Here is a 17,434-nt window from a genome sequence, read left to right on the forward strand (position 1 = left end):
GCCGAGAGGACTGAACATTGGAGAGTCACAGAGTCTCCTGGACGCACTGGATCAGATGGAGGGACTGTAGTGATATCTGCATGTGGTCCTGATCCTTGGAAATTGAAAAAAGGATAAAAACTTCAAAGATTAATTTATATGTTCAAGTCTGGAAATTTTATGTAAATTACGATAGACGCTTTGATGTATTTACCTTCAACTTTTAGATATGTTCTTCTCAAAAATATCAACTGTTGTTGTGATGTTGTCACACAATAGTAAACTCCAGTATCACTAAGCTTTGCTTTTGTAATATGCAGAATGCGACGATCATCCTTAAAGCTATATGTTCTTGCTAAGACCTGAGGCACATTTTCAGAAACAAGTTTGAACCAAAATATGGTTCCAGATGACTTGCGGGGACATGTCATTGTCACATCATTTCCAACACGAAAAGTCTTTTTCTCATAGATCCGATCGTCTGCACATCCTGAGAAGACATTAAACAAGAATCATATACACTGTCTCCTAAGTTACTGTAAGAGGATGACAATACTTTAAATATACTGTATATCTGGAGTAAATCTGACCTTTCTACATATACTTACGCCCAACTCTGTGCATCAGCAGTAAATAAAGTATGATCAGCATTTTCCTGTTAATCCACTTGAGACTGCAGTTAAATCATACTGTATTAGAAGATGATTCGCCTTAATGTAATCATATCAAGTGGGAGGGAACAATTTCAGAGCAACCTGATTGGCCTCTCACTCGTTGGTGTTTCACTGTACCACAGTGGAAATAATCTTGACTAGCTTTCAAAACACGTGACACAAAACCAGCATGAACCCCTCTCATCTCATATTTGATTCTCATTGTGGGTTTCTATAACTGCCACTTACAGTAAACATGACAGATCTTTTGTTTACAATATCTCTGCTGTAAATATAAGGTACAAAAACAAAAAAACGTTTTTTTTAAATATCATGGCTCTTATTTCACTTGATCTTGATGTGAAATAATCTCCCACTGTCAATATATAGATGGACTTTTCTGCTGATAGGCTTGTGTGAAAATGCCATCCAAGCTGTTGAAGCCACACACAAATATCTCCCAACTTAAATATCATTTTATCCTGTGGGGTCATGTATCAAGTATATGTGCCCCATTTCCCTTAAAGGGGAACTCCACCAATTTTACACATCAAAGTCTGTTTACATGTGTTGGGGAGTACTACTTCATGTGTGAAAAAAGTTTGTATAAAAAGCATTTTGTGGCTGCAGGGGATGCTTCACAGAGTTTCATAAATTACCTCAAGTAATGTCACTTGAGTCAGCATCAGTTGGGACTGAAGACTACTAGGTTTGAAAATGAAAAAATTCTCAGGCTGTGGAGTTAGAAAGAAGTCAGTTTACCAGGCCTCTGTAGCCAGCTGCTCATCTCTGCTTGAGCCTAGCGGCTAAAGGCTACATTAACCACTACTTGCATAATGCACCCTGATCTGCACAGTCAAGTGAATCAAGTCAATTTGCATTGTGGGTAATGTAGGCATGAGGTTTTGACAAGGACGACAAATGTATGGAATAAAAAATACGATATCTCTGGTTGTGCTGCATCAATTGTCATCCTTTTTTTTAACTATCCGTCGAGAGTCTGATAATGTTATGAGTGCAATACTAAATCAGTGGATTACTCTTTTAGCACAATACAGTACATTGTACTGTTTTGTACAACTTGCTCTGTCTCACTGTCATTCACTGTAGCACTACCATATTTATGGGGGGATGTGACCTGGTTTCTAAAATCCCTGAAATAGATTGTCTGAATTTATTGTCTTGATTTTGAGTCTTTTCACAAACACCCAAGATTACATCAATGATGAAGACAATGTTGACTTCAAATGTTCGATGCCATTTTTTACAGCATAGTTAAGACATGGTTAAGGTGAAGCAACTGCATGTTTTGATCTGAGAGAGGGAGGTGAACCTGGGAGAAAGCCCAATTAAATTCAGCGAATAAAGAATCAGGGCCAAAATGTGAACTCAAGACCTTGCTGCTGTGAGGCAGCATGTTTATGACAGAGAGACTACGACAAAAAATAAGCTTTTCACTTGCAGTAAAAATACCAACTTAATTAACATAGCACCCTAGTTAGAACAGAAACAGGAACACACAAGGCTCTCCAGCACAACAATACAAAGAGCTCTGGCATCAAAAAATGACCTTACAGTCAAATTAAGGATTCCTGGACACTGCATAAGACAAATACACAGTGAAATATACAGAGAGTGCACGGAAGAGAAGTAACAGTTACAAAATTCAAAAGCCCTGTGATGAATACTTTTATGTTCTTTGTGTCCTGCTATGTACTTTATACTTTCTCTTTGTGCACGGACAGACACGCACACACATGCACACACACGCACACACACGCACACACTTAGTAACAATTTGTTTATTGAAAGAAACAATGTATGGAAAGTTTAGCATTGTTGTGGTTGGGCTTTAAATATAAGGTGTGAATTCAAAAGGGGCCGTTCTTCCTGTGTCACTCTCAGTCTGAAGTCTCAGGAAGCTGGGCTTGAGCACAACTGTTTTACGTGTTCATCAAAGCAAGTGCAGTAACAATACACGATTGTATCATCACAACCATTTACAGAAGTAGACAGAGTTTTTGCTTTTTATTGATAGTTGCTAAGAGAAGGTGGATCTGAGTGAGACCAGTGACCATTATTCTTTTGAATGGGACCATTGTGAGGGTGCTGATGCAAGTGCTCTGGCAAAAAAGAAGAATCTAGCTCAACCTTCCTGAGCAGTAAATCCTTCATCATATCATGTTACACAAATGATTGCTCCCTGAGAAGACATTAAACAAGAAACATATACACCTTCTAATGCTATCTCTCTCTTTCCCTCTCTCTCTCTGTCTCGCCCTCTGTTGTAAAAGGATGACAATACTTTAAATACATATCTGGAGTAAATCTGACCTTTCTACATACTTATGCCATTTTATATCCCATTTTATTGCACTATAAGTTACTGTAGTTACTGCCTCCAAACCTGAACAAATAAACAACTTGCAACATAGATGAAGCATTTTAAAGCTGAAGTGTAAATATTGTGTCTCTTTTTAGTGTTGCATCCTATATACTGCAAAGTATATGTGTATAATTAATATAGAAAGTAGAATGCAATAATGTGAAACAAAAACATTGTAGGCTGTAATCAGCCTAAACAAGTTTCAAAAATCAACAAATATGTACATTTATTCTTTCATAAAACAATGGACATGGAGTAAATATTTCTAGGACAACACCCCACAATGTAAATACACAACATAGAACATAAAAAGCAATTATGTGAGCATGTATATATTTAGATATGTATATGCATATATGTATAGGCATCTAAATGAAGATATGTGCCTATATGTATACATGCATAAAGGCATATGGGCACTTATATATGTATGCTCACTCTCATCAAAATTAGAAGGAAATCCAATACATTTATTTACATAGACTGTCAAAGGTCAGTCCTGTTAACCAAACCTCAAGTTGTCAGCGTTTAACTTGAGCGTAAACACTTTCATCAGTCAACTCTTTTTTCTTCCAACCTCTTGTAGCTTTTGTTTTAGAGAAATGCAACCCAGCATAGTTCAGATCATCTCCACCTTCAGTCTGTGCAGAAAATGAAAGCTCATTATAAAGTCACGTTGTTATATAGTGCAGTTGGGAAATACATGGGTGGGATATAGTCTGGGATATGTTTTGTGACCCACATAGGGTCGACCTTTATCAGGGTCATTGTCAGCAGTAGCTTACACACCTATAGTGTATTACAGTAATGAGTTGAGTGGGAGGATAGTTCTCTATAAATGTGCAAGCCAAAAACAAGGAAGTGATGCATGATCAATAGACAGCAGAGGGAAGGAGGGAACAGAAAGGGGAGGGAAGGGAGATGAAAGGAAGGGAAGGAGTGGCTACCAAGTCAGAGTTGACTTAATCCATATGTACACATGATAAATTCACCAATCTCTCTGTCTACTCTCTCTCTCTCTCTCTCTCTCTCTCTCTCTCTCTCTCTATATATATATATATATATACATATATATATATATATATATATATATATCAAAATTCACACACAAATTCACTGTGTGTGTGTGTGTGTGTGAAGATATATATATATATTATGTATATATATATACTGGCTCCCTGTCTCCTTAAGGGTTGACTACAAAGTTGTTACTCACATACAAATCTATCAACAGACATGCATGTCCTTACCTACAGGAACACAACCTTGCGTGCCAGATGGTTTGTACACAGAACCATCTGAGAGGTCGTCCCTGGAAACTGTTTGGAAAAGGGCAGGCACTTTGAAAAAATACTTGGCAGTTGATAGGATGAACCATCTGTCTATCACTGCTTATAACTGTCTTACCTTGCAAGGCAGCTGGATTTGCCAGATCATGAAATCATGCAAGAATCCTCATAGGATACTGATTGGTTTGACTCAACGGTGGCTGTTTTCATATTCATCAACTGAAAGTGGAAAGTTTTTTTCGGTGAGCACAGAGAAACTTTCCTCTTAATTAATCACAGAGAAACTTTCCTCTTAATTAATCACAGAGAAACTCTCCCTCTCACAGCTTCCTAGTATCAAACTTTCTAGTATCAAACTTTCTAGTATCAAATTCTGCACATAAATAATTTTGCACAGTAAAGTTCAAACATCCAACTGTAACAATAAGTAAAATACATTTTTGAGTGGAGGAGGACTTTGAGTTAAATTTATTTTAGTTATGAAAAACATATGGGTCAAATTACTTATAATCCTGTGTTTTGTTCCTCTGTCTTTGTCTAGCTCATTGAGTCTGGACTGTGACACAAGCTGGTGTTCCTATCAAAAACCCCAAAGACCAGAGATCCAGCTTCACCCTGTGTCTACACAGCTACACAGTAAACGTAGCATGAGCAGCAGCAGCAGTGAGTGCTCCATCTGTGTCTACACTGGAGGCGTTCAGGTGATGCATGTAAAATGGAGGAAAACAGACTTGAAGCATATATGAACGCTGGTGCAGACAGCTGCATAGATTACATGCGCATGAAAAACATGTCTGACACACTTGCTGTCTAGACACGGGGTTAGGCCGCATTCACACCAAATCTGGCAAAGCAGGAAAAACAGCAGCAGCAACAACAGACAAAGAGAGAGAGAGAGAGAGAGAGAGAGAGTGAGGGAGGGAGCAAGAGAGAGCAGCAGTGGTCGAGGGAGCTAGAGAAGAGGGGGGCGGCAGTAACAAGAACAAAGCCGTGAGTTCTAAAGCACAAATAAACACGCCCACACATGAACAACAACCAAATACACATAAGCCTATGACAAGTATCAACAGTATGAGCTGGGATGTTTCAACATGGACAACTGACCATCTACACAGGAGGCGTACAGGTACATGGTGGAGTGTAGGTCACACGCGTTTTGGAAGCGCTCAGAACACAATACATAATGACTGTAGTTATGCGCCTAAAACAAAGTAAATACTTCCAACGGGCAGTTCAAAACCAGTTTGTCTCATATGCTCCGAGAATGTGGCGATTGTGGAGCGCCACGACAGACAAAGCACAAATCTTTGGAGCAAACATACCCACTATGCCTTCCAGACAGACAATAGAAACATTTTAAGAGACCAATACGATTGATCCACTTCATTTTAGGATGCACATTGTTTTATTTTTTAAATGCAGCCCTTATTTTACTTGAAATGAGAAAATTTATTTACTATCAGAGCATTAATTATTTATAACATCTGTATATAATATAATGTTAGTTCTTTCATGTTGTTGGTGTATATACTCATTCACACCTCACATCAACTGTGTTCATTTTTCTATGCTTTGAATTAGCAGCTGGAAGCCAAGCAATCAGCCCGTTCTGAACAGACACTGCACTAGGTCATCATTAAACAAGACATTCAGTCAGTCAGTCAAACTTTATTAAACTAGAGGCAAACTACACTGATTGTGATTTTTAAAATAAACACATCATGGCTAAAATTAAGATAGATGAGAATGTAAAAAAGATGTAAAAAAGTGTTTGGGAAAGAATAGTGCAGTAAAGGTTAAACGTTGTGTATCTGTTGTCATAATGTGTAATTCTTAATTAAGAAGAACGCACATCCACACAACCACCAATTCATTTTGATGCAATACTTTGGCATGGCATTGAAACAGATGTGGGTCATGGAGGAAATGAATAGACTTAAAATACATAATATACACTCTGATAAAAACTCACACAATAAAACAAACATTCATAGATGTGGGACACCTACTCTATAGGTCTATCACCAAGAACTCATTTCCTTAAACATATACAGTATATACATGTATAAATGAAATGGCAAAAGTAAATATAATACATGTTGCAGGTTATTTTACATTCACCAACTCAAGAGCTGAAATGTGTACATCAGTATATCTCCCATACAATGTGCCATATAAACATTATATCAGCATCAAATTTGTGTTTAGACTGTTAATTCAACCTGAGAGCACTGGCATCAGTGTAGATGATATCTTCCTCTGCAGTTTTTCTATCCCTTGTCCTGGATTTGCATTTCTTGCTTTTGAAGGTTGCTGCAGAATAAACCAATGAGTCCTCGTCTCTCTGAGTATAATATAAAACATATAAGAAATATATGTGTCAAAAGTGAAATAGAAGATGTCAAAATTTATTTAGAGAGAAAAACATACTGATAAGCTTTCCAGCTACATTTTATGCTTGTATACCTTACCTGCCAAATTTGCTGAACACCACTGGCTGCAGTATTTGTGTGCAGATCAACTGCAGCTGTATTATAAAATAAAAACACAACACTCATATGAATCATTTGAATCTAATTTTGTCAAATATGTTTGATTAATCAATGTATGAGTGACTTCTCTTACCGTTACAACAGTCACAAGATTTTTTCTTCATTTTCTTGCTTGAATAAATGAGAACGACTACAACAATCAGACTGAGAGCCAGAGCAGCACACAGCAGAAAGAGAACTGTATTGTCCTTCTGCAAATCACAGATGTTGACTGCTGACAGTATGAAAAGGTGCAAATAATGAAAGTTTAGAACGAATAAAAGTGTAATTAACTATTTTTTTTTAATTATTATATATGTTATTTAGTAAGATGTTAAAGTACATTAAAGATACAAACTAGACATAAATAGAGTAATTCCCACATTAGATAGAAATATTGTTTGATGCAGGTACCTTCAGTGTTGAGTTTTGTTCCATTTCTACTCAGTGTCTCCCCACATGTGGTCACAGCACAGTAGTGAGTCCCAGTATCAGAGCTGCTGACATTGTTCCTGGAGAAGTTGTAGACGCATTTCTGTAAAGACTGAATGTCAAGACTCTTCTCACTTCGATCATTACTGTTTTCATGAGTATAAATAAAACTGGCGTTAAATTTATCCAAACTGGCACTGAACCAGTAAACACTGTGTTCTTCTAGACATGTTTTGTTTGCCGAGAGGACTGAACACTGGAGAGTCACAGAGTCTCCTGGACGCACTGGATCAGATGGAGGGACTGTAGTGATATCTGTATGTGGTCTTCGTCCTTGGAAATTGAAAAAAGGATAAAAACTTCAAAGATTAATTTATATGTTCAAGTCTGGAAATTTTATGTAAATTACGATAGACGCTTTGATCTATTTACCTTCAACTTTTAGATGTGTTCCTTTCAAAAATATCAACTGCTGTTGTGATGTTGTCACACAATAGTAAAATCCAATATCACTAAGCTCTGCTTTTGTAATACGCAGAACAAATTTTCCAGGTTCAACTTTGGCTGTAATGCGAGGATCATCCTCAGAGCCATATGGTCCTCCGAAGACCTGAGGCACATTTTCAGAAACAAGTTTGAACCAAAATATGGTTCCAGCTGTCTTGCGGGGACATGTCATTGTCACATAAGTTCCAACACGAAAAGTCTTTTTCTCATAGATCCGATCGTCTGCACATCCTGAGAAGACATTAAACAAGAATCATATACACTGTCTCCTAAGTTACTGTAAGAGGATGACAATACTTTAAATATACTGTATATCTGGAGTAAATCTGACCTTTCTACATATACTTACGCCCAACTCTGTGCATCAGCAGTAAATAAAGTATGATCAGCATTTTCCTGTTAATCCACTTGAGACTGCAGTTAAATCATACTGTATTAGAAGAGGATTCGCCTTAATGTAATCATATCAAGTGGGAGGAAACAATTTCAGAGCAACCTGATTGGCCTCTCACTACGTTGATGTTTTACTGTACCACAGTGGAAATAATCTTGACTAGCTTTCAAAACACGTGACACAAAACCAGCATGAACCCCTCTCATCTCATATTTGATTCTCATTGTGGGTTTCTATAACTGCCGCTCACAGTAAACATGACAGATCTTTTGTTTACAATACCTCTGCTGTAAATATAAGGTACAAAAACAAAAAGAAGTTTTTTTTATATATCATGGCTCTTATTTCACTTGATCTTGATGTGAAATAATCTCCCAATGTCAATATATAGATGGACTTTTCTGCTGATAGGCTTGTGTGAAAATGCCATCCAAGCTGTTGAAGCCACACACAAATATCTCCAACTTAAGTATCATTTTATCCTGTAGGGTCCTGTATCAAGTATATGTGCCCCATTTCCCTTAAAGGGGAACTCCACCAATTTTACACATCAAAGTCTGTTTACATGTGTTGGGGAGTACTACTTCATGTGTGAAAAAAGTTTGTATAAAAAGCGTTTTGTAGCAGGGGATGCTTCACAGAGTTTCATAAATTACCTCAAATAATGTCACTTGAGTCAGCATCAGTTGGGGCTGAATTTACCAGGCCTCTGTAGCCAGCTGCTCATCTCTGCTTGAGCCTAGCGGCTAAAGAATCAAGTCAATTTGCATTGTGGGTAATGTAGGCATGAGGTTTTGACAAGGACGACAAATGTATGGAATAAAAAATACGATATCTCTGGTTGTGCTGCATCAATTGTCATCGTTTTTTTTAACTATCCGTCAAGAATGTGATAATGTTATGAGTGCAATACTAAATCAGTGGATTACTCTTTTAGCACAATACAGTACATTGTACTGTTTTGTACATCTTGCTCTGTCTCACTGTCATTCACTGTAGCACTACCATATTTATGGGGGTTTGTGACCTGGTTTCTAAAATCCCTGAAATAGATTGTCTGAATTTATTGTCTTGATTTTGAGTCTTTTCACAAACACCCAAGATTACATCAATGATGAAGACAATGTTGACTTCAAATGTTTGATGCCATTTTTTACAGCATAGTTAAGACATGGTTAAGGTGAAGCAACTGCATGTTTTGATCTGAGAGAGGGAGGTGAACCTGGGAGAAAGCCCAATTAAATTCAGCGAATAAAGAATCAGGGCCGAAATGTGAACTCAAGACCTTGCTGCTGTGAGGCAGCATGTTTATGACAGAGAGACTAGACTAGAAGCTTTTCACTTACAGTAAAAATTCCAACTTAATTAACATAAAGAAAACCTTGGCTAACCCACTGGTGAACATCCTAGTCAGAACAGGAACACACATTGCTCTCTCTTTGACCTTACAGTCACCCTGACACTGCATAAGACAAATACACAGTGACATACAGAGAGAGTGCACAGAGGAGAAGTAACAGTTACAAAATTCAAAAGTCCTGTGATGAATACTTTTATGTGCTTTGTGTCCTGCTTTGTACTTTATACTTTACCCTTGCGCACACATGCACACACACATACACACACACAAACACACACACACACACACACACTTAGTTACAGTTTGTTTACTGGAACAATGTATGGGGAGTTTAGTATTATTGTGGTTCTGCTTTTAAAATAAGTTGTGAATTCAAAAGGGGCTCTTCTTCCTGTCCCACTCTCAGTCTGAAGTCTGAGCACAACTGAGCACAACTGTTTGACCTGTTCATCAATGCAATGGCAATAACATTACATGGTTGTATCATCACAACCATTTACAGGAGTAGACAGGGGTTTTTGCTTTTTAATGATAGTTGCTGTGAGAAGATGCCACAAGGATCTGGTTGAGACCATCATTCTTTTGAATGAGACCATTGTGAAGGTGCTGAGGCAAGTGGTCTGGCAAAAAAGCTGAACCTGGCTCAACCTTCCAGGGCTGTAAAATCCTTCATCATTGCATCACATTACACAAATTCTTGTTGCTTACAAAATTGAAGATACATTTAGTTATCACGCATGGGTCGCAAGTATGACGCTGTTTTGATAAGTGAAATGTGTCCAAATTAAAGAAAGAGGAAATGTTGCAAATTTCAGCTTGCATATTGCACACTTTGTGAAATGAGCTCCAGGATTGTATTTCATCATCTCTCTGTTATCTAAAGCAACACACCTGCACTAACCCCCTGCTTTTTTTTAATGCAAGGCTGTTTTCGGTATGAATGCCCACTTACTGGCACATCTTCAATATCAAGCACCTCCACTTCACTTACCCTTCATAAAACCATGGAACCAAAAGGTAAAATACACAGTCATAATAACTCTCTTAGCTGAAGTCAGCGTAATCAGCAAGGCTGTCATCACCAAGTGTTGTCTCCTAACTCCCAAAAACCCTCATGAAAGGAGGAAACAGCTGTTGCATATACTTTAACAGTGGCATGAATCAGCCCCTTTTCAACCAGATATTGTAGAAAACCTTTCTCACTGCACATGTCAGGAGGTCTAATCTCCTTTACTCATACCAGCGTTTGAATCCCAATCACTTTGCTTGTAGCAAGCTATGGTGGATCCTGCTCTCGCTGCCTGGACTGGTCTTCACCATCTGTCTGTCAGCCTGTCCCTCTCAGGAGCCAAGTCTCGAGAGATTGGCCCAATGTGGGCAGCGCACCTAACAAGCCGGCCTCCTGCGACAGAGCCCCCCAAACTTGAAGGATGGGCCAGGGCTGGGCTGCCAACATCTGGGTCATCTCTGCTTACCACAGCACTGAATGGAGTCAGTCCAGGGCTATCAGGATGACTGACAGCTGCTCTTGTCTCACTCTTTCCAACAGAGGGGGAATGAGACAAAGAGGAGTAAAGATGTAAAGCAGCCTCCCGGCCAAGGCGCACATGCAAACGCACCCCCCCTCAGGGATGGATCCTCTTGGAGGAGAACCAGAGCGGGCAGTGGGTGTTGTTTCGACTGGAAAACAGGTCCACATCCACTCTCCTGAACCGGTTCCAAATCTGCTGCACCACCTCGGGGTGCAGCCCCCACTCGTTTGCCAGAGGGCTGCCTCTTAACGTGAAGTCGGCACCCCTGAGTGAAACAGACATGATGTCTCCTCTCCTTGGTTTGTGTGCGAGCCTGTTGCTTTACTCCTTAAGGGGGAGATAATGCTGCTGGCCACGCCATCATTAACCCGAGAAATAAGCTGTGTGTGCTGGTCCCATGAGGGATGACGACAAGATCAGCGGGAGACAGTGTTGACACTAAGTAGACATGTAGTGTCCTCTCCCCACCCAATGTGTGTGCACAAAGCTTTATTCCTCAGTGAAGAGGTAACATCGCTAGATGCATCACCATTAGATGCATCACCATTAGATGCATCACCGTTAGACTCGTCACCATTAGCTGGAGAGGTGAGCTGTGCTAGCTGGTCTAATAGATGATGCCAGGGAGCACAGTGAGAGACAGATCTGCTTCTCTGTGTCACTGTGTCGGGTGGGATGTGTTTCTTTCTCACAACATCATGCCTAACATAGCACTCGTGCATGGTCTTGGCGCTGAGCTTTTCCCGGCTAGCATAGCACGTAGTTGAATGAGGCCGCCCCCCATCTGCTTCCCTAACGGTGGGAAGAGAGGCAGGGGTGCCAGCTGAACGAGTGCTTTCTGCACTCGTTCAGAGGCTGTGCACTCTTACACAGCCTCTGTGATCAGCTGGATGAAGCAGGCTGGGCCGCTATCATCACAGTGTCATGGAGGGCCTGAGAGGTGGTAGAGAGAAGGGTGGAGGATTTTGCTCTTTGATGGAAAATATCATTTGTTTTATTAAAACATTTTCAACACAGCAGAACACATGAACATGAACAGTGGTGGGAGGGGCCAGTGAACTCCACTGACACATTCAGGGGGGTGCTGTTGAACATAACCCGTGCTGATATGATGCTCTCTCCCACTAACAGTCACTTCAGTGCTGCTGCTCTCCCTACATGCAGGGCTTCTGCGTGGGACTGCTGGCGTTTTTCGTTCTGGCATGGGCCGCTCCATGGTTACAGGAGGGCCAGTGCTGCGGTGTCTCTGCTGAGGTGGTCTGGGAGGTGGCTGATGGTGTTGACGGTGCTCTCCTCCTTGCCATGGTGTTGCGGCCATACACCTCGTCACCTCTCTGGCTGGAAGAAGGCCTCTTCCAGCCTCTTGAAGCACTGATACAGTCATGTGACTACATCACACGATTGTCTTGCTGAAGTATACTTCAGTGTATACTTCATCTATGGTTGCATCATTGAAAACACACATAAAATACACATTTTCAGACATGAGCCCATTAACAAGCAACTAAAACAGTCAATTTGTTCAACTAAACTTAGCCTGCTATTATAGCTTGCTGCATTCTAGATCATCTGCAGAGGTTTGAGTGTACATGCAGGGAGGCCTGCCAGTAAGGAGTTGCAGTAGTCAATACGTGATATTACGAGAACTTGTACCAAGAGTTGTGCTGCAAGCTCAGACAAGTAGGGTTTGATCTTCCTGATGTTGTACAGGGCAAATCGACACGATCGAGTGACTGAAGCCGCGTGAACCTTAAAGGTTAGTTGGTCATCAATCATGACACCCAAGTTCCGGGCAGACTTTGTGGACAAACGCAGACAAACACACACACAACACAAACACGACATCATCTGACCTTTCCTTGTCTCAGAGCTGGGTTGTAAAGTCTATGCCATTGTAGCCAACTTGTGATAAAAATGAAAGCCTTGTCTCTTGAGTTATAACATTATATATTGTAAATAAAACCTGGCACTGAACTGCTGCTGCTATTCCTGGTTTGAGTTGTGGATCTGCGGTAAAACCCAGAGTGGACTTTTGAGTTGCCGTTCTTTTGTATTTGTGAAATTAAATGGGATTGAACTGAACTGATTTGGGGCTGTGGTGAAAACGAAGCGGATTGATATCTGAGATTTTGGGACGCATTACACTTTTGCGTTAAAAGTAACACAAAAGATACGTTCCCTTGTGACTAATTACTTTTTATATGCAGTAATTGGTAAAGTAATTCAATTACTTTTTGAGAGAAGTAAGTGTAACTAATTACTATTTTTCAGGAACTTGCCCAACACGGTTTAAGACATGGTAAAGGTTAGGCAGTTGGGAAATACATGGGTGGGATATAGTCTGGGATATGTTTTGTGACCCACATAGGGTCGACCTTTATCAGGGTCATTGTCAGCATTAGCTTACACACCTATAGTGTATAACAGTAATGAGTTGAGTGGGAGGATAGTTCTCTCTAAATGTGCAAGCCAAAAACAAGGAAGTGATGCATGATCAATAGACAGCAGAGGGAAGGAGGGAACAGAAAGGGGAGGGAAGGGAGATGAAAGGAAGGGAAGGAGTGGCTACCAAGTCAAAGTTGACTTAATCCGTATGTACACATGATAAATTCACCAATCTCTCTGTCTACTCTCTCTCTCTCTCTCTCTCTCTCTCTCTCTCTCTCTCTCTCTCTCTCTCTATGTATATATCAAAATTCACACACAAATTCAGTGTGTGTGTGTGTGTGTGAAGATATATATATATTATGTATATATATATACTGGCTCCCTGTCTCCTTAAGGGTTGACTACAAAGTTGTTACTCACATACAAATCTATCAACAGACATGCATGTCCTTACCTACAGGAACACAACCTTGCATGCCAGATGGTTTGTACACAGAACCATCTGAGAAGTCGTCCCTGGAAACTGTTTGGAAAAGGGCAGGCACTTTGAAAAAATACTTAGCAGTTGATAGGATGAACCATCTGTCTATCACTGCTTATCACTGTCTTACCTTGCAAGGCAGCTGGATTTGCCAGATCATGAAATCATGCAAGAATCCTCATAGGATGCTGATTGGTTTGACTCAACGGTGGCTGTTTTCATATTCATCAACTGAAAGTGGAAAGTTTTTTTCGGTGAGCACAGAGAGACTTTCCTCTTAATTAATCACAGAGAAACTCTCCCTCTCACAGCTTCCTAGTATCAAACTTTCTAGTATCAAACTTTCTAGTATCAAACTCTGCACATAAATAATTTTGCACAGTGAAGTTCAAACATCCAACTGTAACAATAAGTAAAATACATTTTTGAGTGGAGGAGGACTTTGAGTTATATTTATTTTAGTTATGAAAAACATATGGGTCAAATTACTTATAATCCTGTTTTGTTCCTCTGTCTTTGTCTAGCTCATTGAGTCTGGACTGTGACACAAGCCCACTAAGGTGTTCCTATCAAAAACCCCAAAGACAAGAGGTCCAGCTTCACCCTGTGTCTACACAGTAAACGTAGCATGAGCAGCAGCAGCAGTGAGTGCTCCATCTGTGTCTACACTGGAGGCGTTCAGGTGATGTGTGTAAAATGGAGGAAAATAGACTTGAAGCATAAATGAACGCTGGTGCAGACAGCTTCATAGATTACATGCGCATGAAAAACATGTCTGACACACTTGCTGTCTAGACACGGGGTTAGGCCGCATTCACACCAAATCTGGCAAAGCAGGAAAAACAGCAGCAGCAACAACAGAGAAAGAGAGAGAGAGAGAGAGAGAGTAAGGGAGGGAGCAAGAGAGAGCAGCAGTGGTCGAGGGAGCTAGAGAAGAGGGGGGTGGCAGTAACAAGAACAAAGCCGTGAGTTCTAAAGCACAAATAAACACGCCCACACCTGAACAACAACCAAATATACATAGGCCTATGACAACTATCAACAGTATGAGCTGGGATGTTTCAACATGGACAACTGACCATCAATGTAGCAGGTTACTGTTAACATATAACTTTAATTATTATGTCATAATGTGTTAAAGAAGTTTGTGATGCTATCTATCCAGATATTCTAACTATCCAGGCAGCTTACAAGATTAGTGAAGGTTATTACTTCTTTACCATTAACCCTGCAGTGTTTTTTTCAGTACAGTTAATATCAGATTTACCAAGAACCCCCGAACTCTGACCACCTGAACTCAAACAAACGCCCACAGGAATGCAGTTTCTTTTACCTATATTTAGTCATAAGCTCTATTTTCATATTCATATGTCATGGTCACAGGTTGCCATTTGTCATTTGTGATAGGTTGCTAAGCTTCAAGAGGGCAGGTCTTATCTAATATGTGTCTGTCACATATTAGAGAGCAGACACCAGGAGATGAGAGTAGAGATATGGACGTATGAGAATAGCATGCTACTGTTTGAAGCAACTTTTGGTTTAGTTTCTGTCTGCGTCTATTTGTTAATCTAAATGAACTGAAACCAACACTGAACTCAGTGCATCAATAGCGACACAGGAATAGGGTCACGTAGTCGAGTGAGGCCCAGATCCCGTTGTTGGCAATCAAGGCTTTTAGTATTTTGGAGTGGTAGTAACCAGTACAGCCATAAGACTTAGCAGTGATTGAAACCAAATATTTGCGGTCTTCACATTATCAGGGATTATCATCATTACCATTAAATTGCTTAATACACAATGACTGTTACGCGCGTAAAACGAAGGAAATACTTCCACAAGCAGTTCAAAACCAGTTTGTCTCATATGTTTCGAGACCGTGGCTATTGTGAAGTGCCTCTACAGACAAAGTACAAATCTTTTGAGCAAACACAGCGTGAGCAGCACATTTAGCAGCAGTAGCAGCAGTGAGTCAACTGTTGTGTCTACACAGGAGGCGTTCAGGTACATGGTGGAGTGTAGGTCACCCGCGTTTTGGAAGCGCTCAGAACACAATACATAATGACTGTAGTTATGCGCCTAAAACAAAGTAAATACTTCCAACGGGCAGTTCAAAACCAGTTTGTCTCATATGATCCGAGAATGTGGCGATTGTGGAGCGCCACGACAGACAAAGCACAAATCTTTGGAGCAAACATACCGACTATGCCTTCCAGACAGACAGTAGAAACATTTTAAGAGACCAATACGATTGATCCACTTAATTTTAGGATGCACATTGTTTTATTTTTTAAATGCAGCCCTTATTTTACTTGAAATGAGAAAATTTATTTACCATCAGAGCATTAATTATCTATAACATCTGTATATATTATAATGTTAGTTCTTTCATGTTGTTGGTGTATATACTCATTCACACCTCACATCAACTGTATTCATTTTTCTATGCTTTGAATTAGCAGCTGGAAGCCAAGCAATCGGCCCGTTCTGAACAGACACTGCACTAGGTCATCATTAAACGAGACATTCAGTCAGTCAGTCAAACTTTATTAAACTAGAGGCAAACTACACTGATTGTGATTTTTAAAATAAACACATCATGGCTATAATTAAGATAGATGAGAATGTAAAAAAGATGTAAAAAAGTGTTGAACATCAGGAAAGAATAGTGCAGTAAAGGTTAAACGTTGTGTTCTTAATTTAATCATTAGTTTGGTATCTGTTGTCATAATGTGTAATTCTTAATTAAGAAGAACGCACAGCTACACAACCACCAATTCATTTTGATGCAATACTTTGGCATGGCATTGAAACAGATGAGGGTCATGCAGGAAATGAATAGACTTAAAAATACAAAATATACACTCTGATAAAAACTCACACAATAAAACAAACATTCATAGATGTGGGACACCTACTCTATAGGTCTATCACCAAGAACTCATTTCCTTAAACATATACAGTATATACATGTATAAATGAAATGGCAAAAGTAAATATAATACATGTTGCAGGTTATTTAACATTCACCAACTCAAGAGCTGAAATGTGTACATCAGTATATCTCCCACACAATGTGCCATATAAACATTATATCAGCATCAAATTTGTGTTTAGACTGTTAATTCAACCTGAGAGCACTGGCATCAGTGTAGATAATATCTTCCTCTGCAGTTTTTCTATCCCTTGTCCTGGATTTGCATTTCTTGCTTGTGAAGGCTGGTGCAGAATAAACCAATGAGTCCTCGTCTCTCTGAGTATAATATAAAACATATAAGAAATATATGTGTCAAAAGTGAAATAGAAGATGTCAAAATTTATTTAGAGAGAAAAACATACTGATAAGCTTTCCAGCTACATTTTATGCTTGTATACCTTACCTGCCAACGTTGCTGAACACCACTGGCTGCAGTATTTGTGTGCAGATCAACTGCAGTTGTATTATAAAATAAAAACACAACACTCATATGAATCATGTGAATCTAATTTTGCCAAATATGTTTGA

The 17,434-nt window shown here is 39.6% G+C and overlaps 1 long non-coding RNA gene across 1 annotated transcript; it reads right to left on the reverse strand.

Annotated features, from left to right (window-relative positions):
- Positions 1-6,999: 6,999 nt before the first annotated feature.
- On the reverse strand, positions 7,000-7,783 carry LOC122989897. Its single transcript, XR_006405203.1, has 3 exons — positions 7,703-7,783; positions 7,253-7,603; positions 7,000-7,073 (listed from the first exon to the last, which is right to left on the reverse strand). It is a non-coding gene; the product is annotated as an uncharacterized LOC122989897 (long non-coding RNA).
- Positions 7,784-17,434: the final 9,651 nt, after the last annotated feature.

Source organism: Thunnus albacares, chromosome 10, assembly GCF_914725855.1.
Source record: "Thunnus albacares chromosome 10, fThuAlb1.1, whole genome shotgun sequence".
Taxonomy (NCBI): Eukaryota; Metazoa; Chordata; class Actinopteri; order Scombriformes; family Scombridae; genus Thunnus; species Thunnus albacares.